The 16,823-nt window shown below is 42.7% G+C and overlaps 1 protein-coding gene across 2 annotated transcripts in view; it reads right to left on the bottom strand.

Annotated features, from left to right (window-relative positions):
• NLGN1 (neuroligin 1) overlaps positions 1-16,823 on the bottom strand; it is a 375,596-nt gene that overhangs the window by 300,449 nt on the left and 58,324 nt on the right. Inside the window, exon 1 of one of the 2 annotated variants that reach the window (XM_059479155.1) lies at positions 9,140-9,621. The exons of the other annotated variant lie outside the window; for it this stretch is intronic. The gene's annotated coding sequence lies outside the window, so the exon portion shown is untranslated. Of the gene's footprint in view, positions 1-9,139; positions 9,622-16,823 lie in introns of those variants that run through there. 2 annotated transcript variants of the gene reach the window in all.

The following is a 16,823-nucleotide window of genomic DNA, read 5'->3' as shown; positions in this document are numbered from 1 at the left end:
AGCTGAAGAGCTCTGCTGTGATCTGCAGTTCTGGTTTGCCTCCCATGGATAAGGTTTTACTCTGAGACAGGATGCTAAAAAGGTAAGAATATAATTCAGTTCTGAGTTTGCTACTCGTAGTTAATTAACTGTGGGGCAGTAGCCTCCATGAATTGATGGATAGGCTATAAAGGGCAGAAAATTGTCAACAATTTGAATCAACATATTTTCATTGTATTTGTAACTTGAATTTTGGGTTTGCTCTTTTCAAGCCTTTCTTTTTAAATGTCTAAGTAACAGTTTATTTTCAAGACTGAGAGGTCAGACATTCAAGCCTGTCATTGGCTGCCCTGAAGCTATCACATCAAAACCACAAACTCAACGCAAATGAAACGACTGAGATTTATCAAATCTTTTGAGACTTTCCTGACAAAATTTCATTTTGAGCACGAGGTGCAAGGCCAAGTAGGGAAACTGGCCAAGAACATGTTGAGAGTTAATGCTGGACAAAATTCCCCCCAGTATTTCTGCAGGTAATCTGCACAGGACTTTCCCTTGGTATCTGGACTCAGTTGAAAAGGAAACAGTGGAGGAAAAAAGAAGGAATAAACAGGAATGATCAGGGAGAGAAGCAGACAAATAAACCAAAGAGTAGCAATGATAAATCTGGGACAAGATTCAGCATCAAAATAATGTGGATCTGAGGAGGAGGAGGAGAAACCTTTTAAGATTTTTCTGCTGTCTTGATTTGAGGATCACAATTGCTCCCTGTGGTAACACAAATGAATTCTACTGTAAAAGGTATTTGATAAAGACTTTCATGCTCTTTCAAACAGTCTATACTATACAGAGGTTTTTTTCTATCTATTATTTTATTATCTTCCTTTCTGAATTCAAATTACTTTATAGCTCAGATTCTGAAATACTTTAGAGAAGCATTTAGTATGCTGAGGAGTGAACAATCCAAGAGAGCTTCAATGCATCTTTGCATTTCCAATGACACAGGGCACCCCACAATGGGTCACATCTGCAGCAATCTGCAGCAGTGCAACTCCTCTTTTTTACCCATGCCCAGACCTTCAAATCTTAAGGGATGGTTTGATCTGTACCACCTATCAATAGCTCCAAAGGATTAATAAAACCTTTGGTGGCATCCAAGGCTTCTGGCCATATGACAGCTTTAGCACGTATAAAGTCTATTATTGTTAAGACAAAAATCTCCCCAAACCCTCAAAAATGCTGTTTTCTTTTCAGCTGAAGGTGTATTCTGTGATTTGATATTTCTGCTCAAAAAATTCCTTTCCATTTCCACTTTGCTATAAAATCCCAGTTGCACCAATATTCAAAGTGATTGCAAGAGTTTGGAACACCACACAATGCCACTTCATTTGAAAACACAAGTGCTGTTTTGCGGAACCAGCTACATTTGCATCCATTTTTACTTACAGCAGTTTCTCCTTAGAACTAAGAGCCCAGAGATGTTTCATGTCTGTAAGAGGAAATCCTTGTCCTGAAACATGCCATGAAGCCAAGCAGGAACATGAGCAGTGGTACAGAGACCATTAGAGGAAAGATGAGGGTGAACACTGTGTTGGTGTGACACACCAGTTGTAAACATGGGCAGACAAACCCTCAGGAGATGCAGCACAAAATTCCCCATCTCTTCTTTTCTGTTTCCAGTTAGCAAGGGAAGCAAGTTCCAAATACAGTGTATTTTCTCTCAACTTGGTAGAAAAAAAACACCAGATTGATGGGATTTTGAGGAGCCTGGAGGGGAAGGTCTACCAAACTTAGATGACCTTTAGATCCCCCTTCCAACCCAATCCATTCTGTGAAATATTTTAAAACAGATACTGCTCTTGCATACTGTCCTAAATACTTTCTCAAAAGGATAGGATTTGCATGGGTTTAGCTCAACAAATAAACTGCATTCATTTAAAAAAAACAGGTGTATGAAATGATAATATATGAATGCAATATATAATTTGAGTAAGAAGGGTACAGCTCTGGTGGGGTTTGGTCAGATCCCACACGCCAGCACCCCCTCCACCTCAGAGCAGCCACAGGTCTGGTTACTCCACAAAGCTGCTCCAAATCCAGCCCTATTGAGATGCAGAACCTCTGCCAAGAAGGCCAACAAAGGTATGAATAAGACATCATCCTCATGGGCTCTCAGTCCCACCCCACGTTAGGATGAGATTACAAGGTTTATGTTACATGGGAACACAAACAACCCAGTGGAATGGATTTCCAGATGCTACAGGTTGTGCAAATATATCACTCCTAGATCAGAAAAAATTATTCCTGAGTGCCCTCACCTTGATTTAATATGATGTTTTGACCACTAGGTCTCATAACTAATTAGTGAAAAATATAGTATTTGAATATTGTAGCATAAAGTATTTGATGCAGTGCTTCAAAATTAGTGAAAAGTTGAATTTAAATGGGTAGATGTCATTAGAGTCCTTTAAATTGTGATGTATTTTTCAACTGCACCAAATTTTTGTTCTTTGCTGTTAGTGGGTATATTCACTAATGCTTATTAACACCTATTTTCATGATCAAAAATCACTTTGAAAAAATTCTGCATCTTTCTTTGCCAAAACAGGAAGACTTCTGATCAAAATTTTCTATTGCACTGTTTTTTAATTAGACAAATTAAGCCTATGAGGAGAGGATCTGTTAAGTCTTATAATCTTCCATTTACTCATATCAATAAATCATTTTTCTTAAAATAGTTCTACTTCTTATCTGAAGTAATTGTTTGTATTACCAGAAGTTGACTACAATTTTTTAATGCAGACTAGAGCTGTCTGACATTTTGCACAATAAGTAGGTAACGAAATGGTGATTTTACCCATAACAGAAAGAATGGGTAACTCTGTCACTTATGTGTAAAGTTTTAGACAGCTAAGTAATACAGATTTAAATTAAAAATGACAGATGCACTGGCTTGGAATATAATGGGCACTGAAGTGAACCTTTATTCCTTTTAGCAGCTTACAGTTAACTCTTAAATGGACCACACATTATCCTCACTTTTGAGTACTGTAACTATTCAGCTAAATGATCAAATGGCCATTCTGTTGGTGGCTGCTCTGTGCTTCAGGACAAAAAGATTCCCCGACCTACTGCAGAAATTCCACTGAACTCATGTTAATCAGAGGTCATCCCAGAGGAAAAAATAACCCAGATGTTTCTCATTGGAGAGCTTCAGTATCAAAATCTGTGTATTGCATTTCATCAGGTCAAGTGGGAGTTGCTTTGATTAATACTTCATAAAATATACACGTGCTTCTCATCTGATCACTCTAGCAGAATGTCCAGAACCCACCCAGAGACAGCTGAAACTAACTGTGCTTTTGTGGTGTCCTTCAGGTGATAAATCTAGCTACAGAATTGTTAACAAAGATCTTCACCTGATATATATTTGTGGCTCACGCTTGGTTCACTGGGGTTAATCGTATGAGAAAAATTAATTGGATGTTTTTGCCACCTTTATTACAACTATTATATCAACAATAATACTACCTTTAATGCTAGTTCAGCCCCTAAGGCAAGCTTTCATATCAGATTTATAAGATATCACCGTTGTATTTTCCTGGTGGAAATAGTAATTCAAGATAAAAAAAGCTGGAATTCAGATAATACCACTTCTTGAGGGAGAGCTCTGCAAACAAAGATGCTTGAATGAACTCAGATTTGTCCATGAATTGTTGTTCTAGCTGGATACAATACAGTAACAATTCCAAGCATACAAAACCCTTGTTGTAGAGCTAGATCAATAACCACCTCTTCAACAAGATGATTTTTTTTTTTTTTTTAAGAAAAAGACCAGCAAACTTCCTTGTGGCAGAAAAATGAACCCATGCTTTTTTGTTCTCGATCAGATGGTCAAGATGGTCCCAATTTCATCAGGATAATTGAGATCAAGTTCCAACTCATCAGGAAATTCACAGACGTATAAACATAATTTGTTAATCACAAACCCAGCGCCTCTAACTCAGCTCTGAAAGTGCTCTTGACTGGTATTACCAGGCTTTCCACAACTGCAGAGAGCACACTACAACTTGAGTGCAATACTGGCATTAGAGGGATCTATGAGCTTGAAGAGGTTGTTTCCTGTGATCTAGCATTCTGTACATCTGTGACTTTACTTGCATTTGCTCCAAAATGAATTTCATGCTTAACTTGTTTTTCTTAATTAAACTTCCTTTAACAGTTTCTAATATGTGCATTATTAAAACTCATTAGTCCCATTCATGCCTGCCTGTCATTTTTGGCTTCATATTCATGTACCAAAGAGCTCTGCTGCTTTATATAGGAAGCAAATTAAATAATAAATATGAGAACTTGAACGTTTTATGAGTGTCAGTATGAGAAAGTGGCTGCAAGGCCCATAAGGTTTCACCAAAAAAAAGCATTACAGCTAAAGCTAACATGCTGACACATCTCTGATCTATAAAGTCTGCAGTAATGGTAGCAGTAAAGTGTTGTGCCATAGATGGGGAATTTTTCTCTCACATGAAATAGAAATAGGATATAGCACAGACTATATTTACCGTTGTAAAAAAGTTTCAAATAAAATTTCCCAAAAGCTTAGAATATAACACCATTAAACGTCTACGAAGATTTACTCTTTCCATCTGACTTCATGTGCAGCTCCTATAATTCAGCTCCTTGTCCTCTCTCGATTTTCTGCCCCTGTCTGTGAGAAAGAGACTCATTCCAGCTCCAGCAGCCATGCTCAGTGTCCCTGTGGTCATGTCCTGGTCACACTGACCACGACTCCAGTGACCAGAGGGTTTCCTGACCCAGCAGCTGCATCCCATGGTGGCTGCTCCAGGGCCCACATTCTACACAGAAATAAACCTTTATTGTGAAACCATAGAAGGAACAAAAGCCTCGTCCTGCAATGCCTGTTTTGCACAGGCTCGAGGATGTCAAAATATTCAGTCTATCTGTAAGGTTTCTCCTGACTAAATTGTCGTTTTCTCCTCATGAATATTTCTGACGCTGTGTGCCTACATAACACTTTACTGCTTTCAAGAACTGTTTTGGAAACTGGGGGACAGGGTTGGGAAGGCAAAAGTTAAGGAACAACTTTAAGTTCAGATATTGAACCTAAAAGCTTCAGACAAAATGTAATTAAATAAAAGTACAAAATGCAACATAAATATATTCCCTCATTAAATTCCCAGAACCAGTTCAACAAGTGAGCTAATGGCTTCTCTAGGCAGGATGTGATTGAGGAGATTTAGAAAACATCTTTTTAAATTGCCATTTAGGTTCTCTGCTTCGTTAAAGGAATATGAGTTACTTGAAATGCAATAGTTGTAAAGTGTCCTTGACCACTTTTATGATTTTACAGTCACGTGTTGCTAATTTCCAAGCATTACATTCTCCCTTAATATGGTGCAAAAGACCTAACCAAGCATCAGCAGAAGGTAACAGGCTACCCAAAGGCAACACTAAAACTGATTATGCAGAAAATATTATGAGGACAAAACAGAAGAATTCAACAAATGGGGTAAAGAGAACTCAAATTGCTTTTCCTTTAATGGCCTCATGTTTTATTTGACCACAACGGTGGAAAAGCCATGTTACCCTGCTGTGTGCAGCCCAGCTCTTTCCATGGCTTGGTAACCATGAGGATATTTACAGCACAGACTCCGTGCCCCCTGCTTTCCCACAGCTGCTGCTCCTCACTCCACCTTTTGTTTCCTGGTGGGAAGTGCTGTGGTGGAGAGGGAGCGCAGCAAAACCCAAGCAGCCAACCAGGCACTCTCCATCCCCAGAGAGCACCCAAAACATAATAATGAGAAGTTTAATAGTTATGGAAACAAAGAATGTTGGAAAACACGTGGGGTCTTCAGAGGCAGGTAGAAACGAGCAGCTGAGTCACCAAGAAGCCAAAATTATTTCCCCCTGTAATTCTGCTACTTCAATAGTAGTCCTGGGGAATGTAATGTCATTATTTGTTATTACAAGCACAGGATGTGCTGTCAATATGCAAACCATGATGAAGTTTCTCCATTAGGTGGGGGTTTTTGTTTTGGTTTGGTTTTGTGCATCCCCTAACTCCCTCTCCCTCCCTTCCATACAAACTCTTGTGCAACACCTGGGTAGCAGGGCAGGCATCCCCTCTGAGTGCTCATGCTCCCTCACAATGCAGAGCTCAGAGCCAGGGCTACAGAAATGGAGACATGCCTCTAGAAAAGCCTGTATTTATCAGTCAGGACCTATTTTTTACCATTATCTATTATTTTATCACATGTTATACTTACCGTGGAGGGATATCTGGGACTAATCAGAGACTATATCATTTACTGGATCAGATTGATAACTGCCCATCCTTTATTAAAAGAATTCCACAGAAGTTTCTACTGGACCTCTAGAAAAAATGTTTTATTTTCATTATTTGCTTTCAAAGAATGTCTGTCTCCTTCTGCCCTTCTTTTTCCAGTATTTAATTTTTAAATAATTTCTTTTTCATGTGATTAAAAAACCATAATAAATATGACATCAAACAAATAATTCAGAGCTAGCCAAGGGTCTGTAATACAGCTTTATATCTCTATTACAAAGGAATGTATATTTGCTTTTAATAAAGAAAGGCAAGCCAATCCATTACAAACTGAGACCACATCTAAGCCTCTGCTTTCTTCCCTTTTCCCCAGACTCCATTTGAACAATTTGAGTGGCTAATGCTGGTGTGCATGCCAGCGGATATTAAAAATGTAAACTGATAAAAAATACAACTACCACCATTACCACGTTCAAATTCCTTCATTCACTTGCAAATCAATTTATCTGCCTACAGCCCTGTCCCAGTCTTTAAATAACCCTCCTCAGCAGACTGCTCCACCTCCAGCCAAATAATCCAGAGAAAACCCACTTTGTGAAAGATGTTTAAGTATCAACAGCCAGGATTTTATCTTCTTACCCTACTCTAGGAGAAGGGGTAAGATAACCAAAGCAGCATCAGGACAGCAGCTCCTCTCCTCGCTCCTACACCCACTGCCTCAAACAGCCTGAGCCACTCTCATGGCTTTCACTGCTGCCTCAGTTAATCACAAAACAGAGGTGTTCAGCCAAATCCTGCTTCCCAGCACACTTAGCATGATTACCCTCAGCCTCATTTTTCTTCCCACAGCCTGCATATGATCCGCAGGAAACGCGCAGGATAAATGGGATCTCTTTGTGGGTACCTGAGGATCTCCTAATCATTTACTGCAAAACTGCTTTTGCAACATCACTGCAATCTGTGGCCACAGCCTAAGGAAAAACGGTGTAATTTATCAAAAAGTAACTAAGGAGCAGTCTTTAACCCTGCACCAGTATTAGAGTTGGGCGGGGGGGGGAGAAGAAAAAAGAAATAATCCTTCCCCACCACCATTCCCAAACATGGCTACTTAGCATTTGGCTCCCAATCTGCAAATCTAATTTCCAAGATGCAGAAGTGGTCTGCGTGTTACAGCTGTGGAGCCCACACAAGTCTCAGTGCAGTCAATGGGAATCAGGATCTTTGAAAATCAGGGCCCTGAATAATGGGCTCTATTTTTAAATGCTCATTTATACCGTGCATGGGTCTTTCTCTTGTCAGGTGCCTGCAATAAAGTACGTGCAATTTCATAAGTATCCTTTGCTTTGACTAAGCCAGTCCAGAAAAGTAGGGGAAAATGTCCCAAAGCTCACAGTACTGTTCTTTCAGCAATAACAATAGTCTGTGGATGCACCAAAAACGCTGCTACTGTAAAAAACAAACAAACAAAAATACCGACCTAGGTCTTAAGGGAGCACGAAAAGGTTACTGTGAGCATTGCCAAAAATACATGGTTTTGGATGTGAATTATCTCTGAATTTACCAGTACAGTCTTGTCCCACTAAGGCTCTGAATAAATGCAAATATTGCCACAGTGGATGGCAGCACTGGCAAAAAATAATTCCTAAAACAATTTCTTACACTTATGCTGAGAAAAAGAAAAATCTGCTTCATTTCAAATTCACAGAACATGTAAACGTGCTAAAAACATTCACTTTGATATTTATAGCTTCTATAAGGCATATTTCCATTTTATACTAGTGGATTTTAATGCCATAGTTGTTAGAGCTAAAACAAACTGGCCTTCCAGAATGCAAACCCAGTGTCAAACTAACATGATATTCCTTCGAAAGGTCAGCAAATTTACAGAACGAAATGGCCAGTCCAGATTGTGTCACCTGCACCAGCAAGAACACAACACTATAATCAAGCTCCGGTTTGTTTTATTTAAACAGTTATTTGAATGTAATTGCTCTGAAACCATATGCATCGTTAAAACGATTCCAGATAACATCCTTTCTCCTGATTCCAAGGTAACTTTCTGCCTTTAATTATAAGTCAATTAATATTAAGTAATTTGACTGATTAATTTTAATTAAACCTGTTGAAAATTGATTTTCCTTTCGCAAGTAGAGATGATGCTCTAGTGCGATCATCAGGAAAGGAGGATGGGGGGGGGGGGAGGCGGACTGGAATGGGGGGAAGGAGAAGAACCAGCGCTCAGCACCAGGGCGAGAAAGAAGATGTCTGAAGAAACGAGAGGAGCCCTCCCCCGGCAGGCCCGGCCGCGGGGGCTGCGGGAGGCACCGGAGCGCCCGCGGAGCTGCGCGCCCGGCCCGAGGCGGGCGGCGGCCCCGGGGCGGCGGGCGAGGGAGGGAGGGAGGCAGGAAAAGTTGGCCGGGGCGGCGGCGGAGGGTGCGGGGGGTGCGTGCGTGAGCGAGCGCGAACGCGTGTGTGCGGATGGAGGTGTCCCCGCGGACACCCCCGCAGCCGCTCCCGCTCCTGCCGCGCATCCCCGCGGGCGGGCGGGCTCCGCTCGGGCTCGCAGCCGCCGCAGCCCCGCACCCGCAGCCCCGCACGCATCCCCCCCCCGGCCGCGGACACGCACACACGGCCGGGAAACCGGCCCTGCCGAGCGCCCCCGGGCTCAGCCCCGCAGCCGCCCTGCCCTGCCCGGGGCCCCGCTCCATCACCATCCCGCGGTCCCTCTCTCCATCCCTCTCTCCTCTCTCCTCCATCCCGGCCGCCCTGCTGCATCCCGGCCCGGCCGCCCCCTCCCTCCTCTCCATCCCGGCGCGGGCTCGCCCCGCACGCCGGGAGCATCAAAGTATTTACCAGTTCACGGCCGCTTTCCCGCAATCGCAGCCGAAGCTGTAATCCGCTGGATTCGCCTCCTCCGGCTCTCCCAGCCGCTGGGAGCGGGAGGGCTCCCGGTAACGCTCCGGACACTTCCCAATTATAGCGATTTTTATATATTTTTCTGCCCTTTCCTGGGATCGGGGCGCGGGAAGGGGGGGCTGGAAATCCCCATCCGGAATCCAGCCTCATCCGTGCCGAGCCACCTCCATGTAAATCCGACCATCAGGCAGGCAATGGAAATGATCAAACGCTACTTCTCTCCGTCTGCAGGCAGATAATCCCACTAATCCAATAGATCTCCCCCGATCCGAAAGTGCCCTCCAGACGAATCCCTCTCGCTCGGTGTCCGGCGGGCGATCGCGGAGCCGCGGCCGTGCCCGGAGGGGCGCGGGAGATGCGCGGAGGGGCGCGGAGGGGTGTTAATCTTTTTTGGCTCCTGGATGCACGGCTCGCTCAAACCGCCGAGATCCCTGCTTTTTCCCCTATTACACGTTTCCACTCCAAATTGCTGCTGGATGAAAAATGGTACAAAGATACCCCCAGCGGCGGCGCGGCGAACAGCGCGGGCAGCCCCGGCCCCGCACCGCCCCGCACCGCCCCGGGCGGACCGGCCTCCGGGGGGACTCTCCCGCAACGCCCCGGGGCCGCCGCGGGGCTGGGGGGTCCCTCCGGTGGCCGCGGGCAGCGGCACGGAGAGCACGGAGCCCCCCGAGCACCGGGGCACGAAGGGATGCCGGAGCAGGGTGGAGATGCTGCGCACACACCTGCGTGCCGGTGGGATGCTGCCTCTTGCTAAATTGTACCCAAACTGTGTAATTTGTGCCTAGTCTATATAGAGAGATGTGGATTGCACTCAAATATTTCACACGGGTGTGATTTAAGATGAAGCCATGGTCTGTCTTACTCAGATCATCACTGTCTGCACACAGGATATAAGTGACTCTTTTTGTTTCCCCTTTGCTGTTTCTTGAAATTTTTTACTTATTTTTCATTGCTTTCTCTCTATTTCTAATTGAGGAATAAAAGTATTCTCTGACCCTAGCCCTCATGCTTTCTAGGATCACATCAGACAATGAAAGTTGACGACTCAGAGGATGTGGGGAGAAAGGAAGGCCAGATCAGAAGGGAAAGGAGAATAGCCCTTTGAATGCTGATAGGTCTATTCATTTTTAAGAACAGCCACAATCACACATTAAAACATCCCGAGTTAAGCCTCTTGCAGAGAGCTCATTAACATCTCCTGTTATTTTAGGAGAGGCTTCCCTTCACATTGTGTTTAAGATCTGTATTTTTCTCTGCTAACAGGCACCTCAGGTTAAAATATTGACACTAACCAAGCACAGCAAACCCACTCATGTTTCCAAGCCTACAGCCCCAGGCAAGGTCTGGAGGTGCCCGAAAATTTGATAAGCTTTTACACCCTCACCTGAGAGCACATCCCAGTGGAGGGAAGGTCAGTCCCAGCCATGCTGGGCTATTTATGTCTCCCTGTTCCACTGAGGACCTGGATCTAAATGCCCATGGCAGGAATTCATCCCGTGACATTCCCATGTACTGGAATAATCCTGTCCTGGGCACATTTTTTGCCTGTCTCAATAACTATTCCAGTCCATGGTTAATTAGGAAAGTCCAGAATCCTTCAGTACTCTGAAATTTAACTCTTGCTGTCGCCAAAGGCATGCAGCTCTCAGGTAGAGGAGGGAAAGGCAGGACATACTCTGCTGACAGGGCAATCCCATGAATGTTGTTATGTTAGTCTCAAGGGAATACTACATGGGAAAAAAAAAGGTTTCAAAACTAGAAATGAAATTTGTATATGGAAATCAATCACTTGCCACCAGCCACAGATCAACCAACAGCCTAAAAACTATCACCGAAGAGGCAATACCAGGTGAGATATTCTGCCATTCTTCATCTGCACAAAACTCTGGAGGAGCTTTATCTTTGGGTTGTTCTTTATACTGAAAAGCAAGAAATAAAGGTGAAATAAAATATCAGCACTCTCCTCGTCACTAGATAAGCCACTGGAATCCAAGTGTGCAAAATTTTATACTGCCTCCTTCAAGGACGGAGAATCCTGCCTGGGTTCCCTGAGCCAGCACATGAACATCTCCTTGGAATGCTCTGACTGTCATTTGAGCAGATGATCCCCTCCTAACTGTGGGGGGAAATCAACCCATTTATCTCTTTACCATGCCTTTTGTGGGTGGCAGGAGCTGACAATTTACACCCAACTTGCAACAATCCCACCTTTGGCCACCAAGTCTCCATCTGGTCCTAACCCATCTCCACTTGAGCAGAAATGGCACCAAATTGTTGAGCATGTTCAGTTGTTCTTCAACTCCCTCTCACAGCAGAGATGTGTGATACCACTTCATTCACTCACCACTTTTGCTCTGACCTGTCCCCAAGGTTGGGGTCCCTTTGCAGAACTCTTCCACTGTTTTTCACTCTGCCTCCCTGCACTGTGTTCAAACATTTCTCCCTCCTTCTTCCCTCCAGGGGCCACAATAGCTCTCCTCTCATCCAAAATACTGCTGGGGAAAGAGGGATACTGAATTGTGGGAGGGAACAAGATGTATCTCCAGCTCTAGAAAATTGCACAGGTCTAGGAAGGGATATTTGGCTGGGAAAACAAAGTATAGGGCCAAATGCTCTATACAGACATGGGATAGCAATAGCTGAGCCTCCATATGTGGTAATAATAGATTATATTCTAATAAAGTAAAATAATACATGACATTCCTGTATCCATGCAGTGTCTGATTCAACCAGCAGTTTACAACCAGGACATCCTTGCCTGTAAAAGCTAAGTGGCTTGCACACACACTTTTATATATGTAAATATAAATATTTATATAAGCTTGGAACTACATGATCTTTAAGGTGCTTTCCAACCCAAACAATTCTATGATATACACATTTATGCCTACATATAAATGTGTAAAGAGTGTTTAGATTCATTTGGAACAAGGGAAGAAGTGCCTGTAATTGATTTAGAACTTTGTTTTAATACCCTGCATGTCAGAAAGAATTACACTTTCCTTGCAATCTAGGGAATGCAAAACTGGTTTAAAGACTGGCATTATTTAATATTTAGCTCGGCTGAGTTTTGATAGGGTTGTGTTATCTGCATTTATTGAAAGAATGAGGAGAGAGCTAAATTTCCAAGGACTGAAAATCCACAGAAATTTCAAAGGCCAGTATCCTGCAATAGTCTAAAATTCCCCTCTGCTTCATTTTCTCTATTTTAAGAACATGAAACCCTTCATACAACCCTCATTGTAAGCAACTAACCTCCAAAAAGAGCAAAACATACAATCAAAAGCTAAAAAGAAGAAAGAAGCTCCCAACTAGCTATCCAAGGTAAAATGCACATTGAGGTACATAAAGTGTGCACCAAGGCTTTGAAGGTAGGCAAGTTTTTGATGCAACACAAGTTTCATGAGCTATTGAAATATGTAGCTTAAGACAGGCAAGTTTTTCTTTCAAATATAAATTTTATCGGATTGTGTTTCTCAAAAAAAATTAACCTTTCTAATAGGTAGAACAGGTGGAACTGTTTACATACACAAAATACTAAATATTCATTAAATTGTTTGTCTCAAGACAGCTCATTAAGTTGTGTGCTGCAATAACTTTGTTAAATATTTTCTTTGATTTCACGAAACCAAAGATTGCTCATCTCTGTGCATTTATATTGGTTAGATTGCCCGGATTGCCAGATCTTTAATGAAATTATAATGCCTGCCTATGAGCTGCTGTAGTTAGCTGTAGCTGCTGAGTTATTGCCATTCATTTGGTTGAACTTTGCCAAGAAGAGCCACTTAAAGAGGCCATCCCTCTTCAGGGAGCATCTCCACAAAGATGCCCTGACATCTGCACAAAGGGCCCTGACAGCCCTTCAGGCACTCCAAACATGGCTATCATTTGCTTTATTGTATTGTTCTTTTATACTAAAACAACTACATTTTTAAAAAATACAATTCTTTGTTGTGCGGCAAAGGGCTCACTTGAGACTGGTCAGAGTTTCACATATCAAGAGTCAAGAAAATTAGCAGCACTAGTCTGAGTGCTCTGACTTTAGCTGCCTCTATTCCTCACAAGTCCCCAATACTCCCATCCCCTATGGCCTCACCACCACCTCTGCTGCCCTTCAGTGCTCAGGGACACCCATCCTCTTCCTCCCACCCACGATGGGAGCCCTGCATTTTGTGCACAAATCTGGTGGGATTTGTATTCTGACATCACACAGGTCGTCCTTGGTGACTTTCGCTTTTTATCATTAGCACCCTGCACTGGGGTGTTTAATTGGCTGTGTTGTATCTCTGCACTGTAGATTTATTTTGCATTTTCATTTAATTAACAGCCATGACCAGTGGCCTGATGGATGGCAAAGCGTTCTGTGAAGTAGAATCCTACTGGATTAAAAGCTTTGCTGGAATGTTTCAAACTCCCATTCAGCCTGAACTTCCCAAAAGCAATTTTGTGTAAAGTACAGCATTTCCAAAACACAGTGCTAGAGGACACGAGAAGAGGAAGCAAACAGGACCCAAGGATGACACAAACCCTGTTCCTACAGACTCACCCCTCTCCAAGTGTTGACTGGATGCTCAGATCCAGCACAATCCACCCGTGTTTATTCTGAGAGTCAGAATTTCACGTTCTTTTGGGTGCTGTTAAAAGACAGATATTGATAAAAAAAGCCATTGCCAGTGTTCTTACTGGAACTTAATCAGTAGATTACAACACATTACAACACTGTGCTTGCCAGGGAACTCTGAATTAATTATAAAATCCATTTCCTTGTTTATGTGGCTGGGAATACATTTAGAGAGGAGTTTTATGACTTTGTTCCTTCCCAAAATTTCAGTTATTTGAAGCCATAATCCAGAAGTACCTTGGTTTGCAGTGACCCAGTAGAGGAAACTATGGGGCTAGACTTTGTTTTTTTAAATTATGGAAAGCATTTAGACAAAGAGTTTTCTGTTCATATTACGTGAAAAGCAACCAATTTCTAGTTTTTTTAATTAAATTAGTTGAAGCCTAATGTTGAGTACACACTGTATTCTACTTCCAACGTGCTGAGTTTGAAAGCACACAGGGACATTCCCTGATGGAGCTGCTGCTTTGAGTCTCTATTACATGCAGTTTATATTCATTTAGACCCAGCAAGCAAATGACAGAGAGCTATGGGCCAACTTCATGAGATGAAATGGAAGTCAGAGGAACCTCATCAGAGAGTGTTCTTCCCTAATACTTAAACTCAGTAAAAAGAAAAAAAAAAAAAAGAGCATGTGACCTGGATTGTCAGCATTTGCAAGTATAAGCAGTGAATTGTTCCCCACATGCTTTTGCTGTGGCACACCTTTTCCTTTTTCACCAGTCACTTTCCATAAGCAAGGAAAGCTTGAACCTCTGTGAATTAAGACTTGCTGGAACCCTGACACTCTCTGTACTGACAGAGCATTTTAGGCCCTTATTTAAATCAGTCAGTAATAAGATGACTGTGAAATACATCATGATTTTACTACCAGCCTCTCTTGGCATGTGTTTGCCTCCAGTTAGGATTGCGCCGATAACTTGGTGACCGATGTAATTAGCCTGGCTCTCATCATGGCTACTGGCCAAAAGAGCCAAGGATGTGCCCTAAATTTTCTGTTCAGATGCACCAAATAACATGATCCATTAATTAAAACTCAGGCAGTTGCAGTTAATTCCTGACAACCGAAAAAGATGCAATTTGAAAACACTCCTAAAGAGCAGTAAATCACTTCCAATCTGCTTGGTGTGAGCTGCATCTGAAAGAGGCTGGGGTGTGCTGGGCTTTGGGTGCTGGGCTGGGAGCAGGGACAGAGCCCCTGGAGACCTTGAGCAAAATCTTTTATCTCTCCTGCCTTTAACTCTGTCTAATCCAGTTTGATTTTTTTATCACCAGGGCAGAAACAATCTTCCCATACCAAGGAGAAGGGGGAAGGCATGGAGGGATTCCCAAGCTGGGGAGGAGAGGGAGGTCAAGAGGCAGCCTCTGCCAGCCCCAGCTGCTTGGCACTGACCCATCCATGCTCCTGCAGGGAATTGAGAGACCTCTGAAAGAGCCCAGGCATGCCAGAGGGTTGTGTGGGACCGACTGGTTATGTGGAGGAGTCAATATGAGGAGTGCTAATGAAATTCTGCCAAAATAAGCCATAGGAAATAATGAGCAGGGCGGGAAAACACTTGATAAAGGACACACTCCTGTATTTTGCAGGCATTAATCAGCATCATTGGTGATGGGAAGTCCAGGAGATGATATCAATATGAAAATAACATTGTACAAATATTCTAACACGTTCACCTGCTTATCTTTGCAAGTCTTAAAGCTTGTCATGTCTGGGAATCTGATTCACTGCACAATGACAAATGACACAAAATTGACATGTACAGGCAAGAACACGCAGGCAAAGCAAGGAGAACAGAAATTTCCAATGATCTCCAAGGCAAAGACACCTGAAGAGCTCCTGAACTGAAGGACCCAGAGACGCACCATCTCTGACTGGCAATGAGAGGGGCAATAATCCTTCTGAAAATACAACTACTTCTAAGAAAATAAACTGAAGGCAAGTCAAATCACTTGTGATTTCTGAAAATCTCACTGTAGTGTAAGCAAGCTGTTCTTTACAGCTCAATAATACTATTTCTCTAAAATCTAGCAGTCCAAATGATTTAATAGCAAAGCAGCAACATCAAAATTCTTCATTGTAGCTGTCTAATGGGTGCATGTTTGGTTATGAGCCTTCGTGTCTCTTGCTGCACAAAGACACGGGACAGCACCAGATCTACATGGTGAGGCACCCTGGAAAACTGGACACATCAACAGCACCCCTGCTCTATGCAAAACATCTGCAGATACCTCTGTCTGCTGTGGCAGGAGCAATATAACCTCAGGAAGCCTCAGCTATCATCCATGTGGGCAGACAAGGAAGAAAAATTAAAATATAAAGAAAAAAATAAAAAAACCTCCCAGCATTAGAGAAAGTGCAGCAGCCTAGAAGTCTATTATTTAATTGATGTCATAACCCAGGAGAGTCTATGATCCTCTCTACACCATGGTCATGCCACAGAGTGCTCTCTACGTGGACTTTGAAACTGCAGCTGTTTTTTATAGCAAGATCAGCTACAACCATCTGAAAGTTAAACCTAGACAAATACTTTGTAATACTCATCTGTGGCTGAAGTGAATCCCACACCCAGAAAGACATGACTTTGAATTTTAATTTTCAAATTTCTAGGTCTTGATTGCAGAATACTACTTTTTCTCCCCTCACATCTGGCATTTGCAGAATATAATGAACAATATCTCTAGAATTCAGAATTAGCAAAATACAACTTAGTCTCCTCCTGTGTGCCAAACCTTGGCATTCCCTTGCTGTAGAAAGTGAGCACAGTGGTTCTCAAAAACTAGTTTCTTAGGCAAATGAAAGAATTCTCTAGTTTTCTATTTCTCAGACTTCCTTTCCTATTCCAGACAACTACAACACCCAAATTTCCTATTTCTACTAATTATGATGCTCTAAAATTTTTGCTGGCAAAAGTTATTGTTCCAGCTGAGAAATTTATTCTTATAGCTGAGAAAAAAAACTCCTGCAGCCCCTCCGAGGTGTGTGCATCAGCCAGTAGA

This window comes from Ammospiza nelsoni, chromosome 10, assembly GCF_027579445.1.
Source record: "Ammospiza nelsoni isolate bAmmNel1 chromosome 10, bAmmNel1.pri, whole genome shotgun sequence".
Taxonomy (NCBI): Eukaryota; Metazoa; Chordata; class Aves; order Passeriformes; family Passerellidae; genus Ammospiza; species Ammospiza nelsoni.
This window is presented reverse-complemented; position numbering and strand designations above follow the sequence as displayed.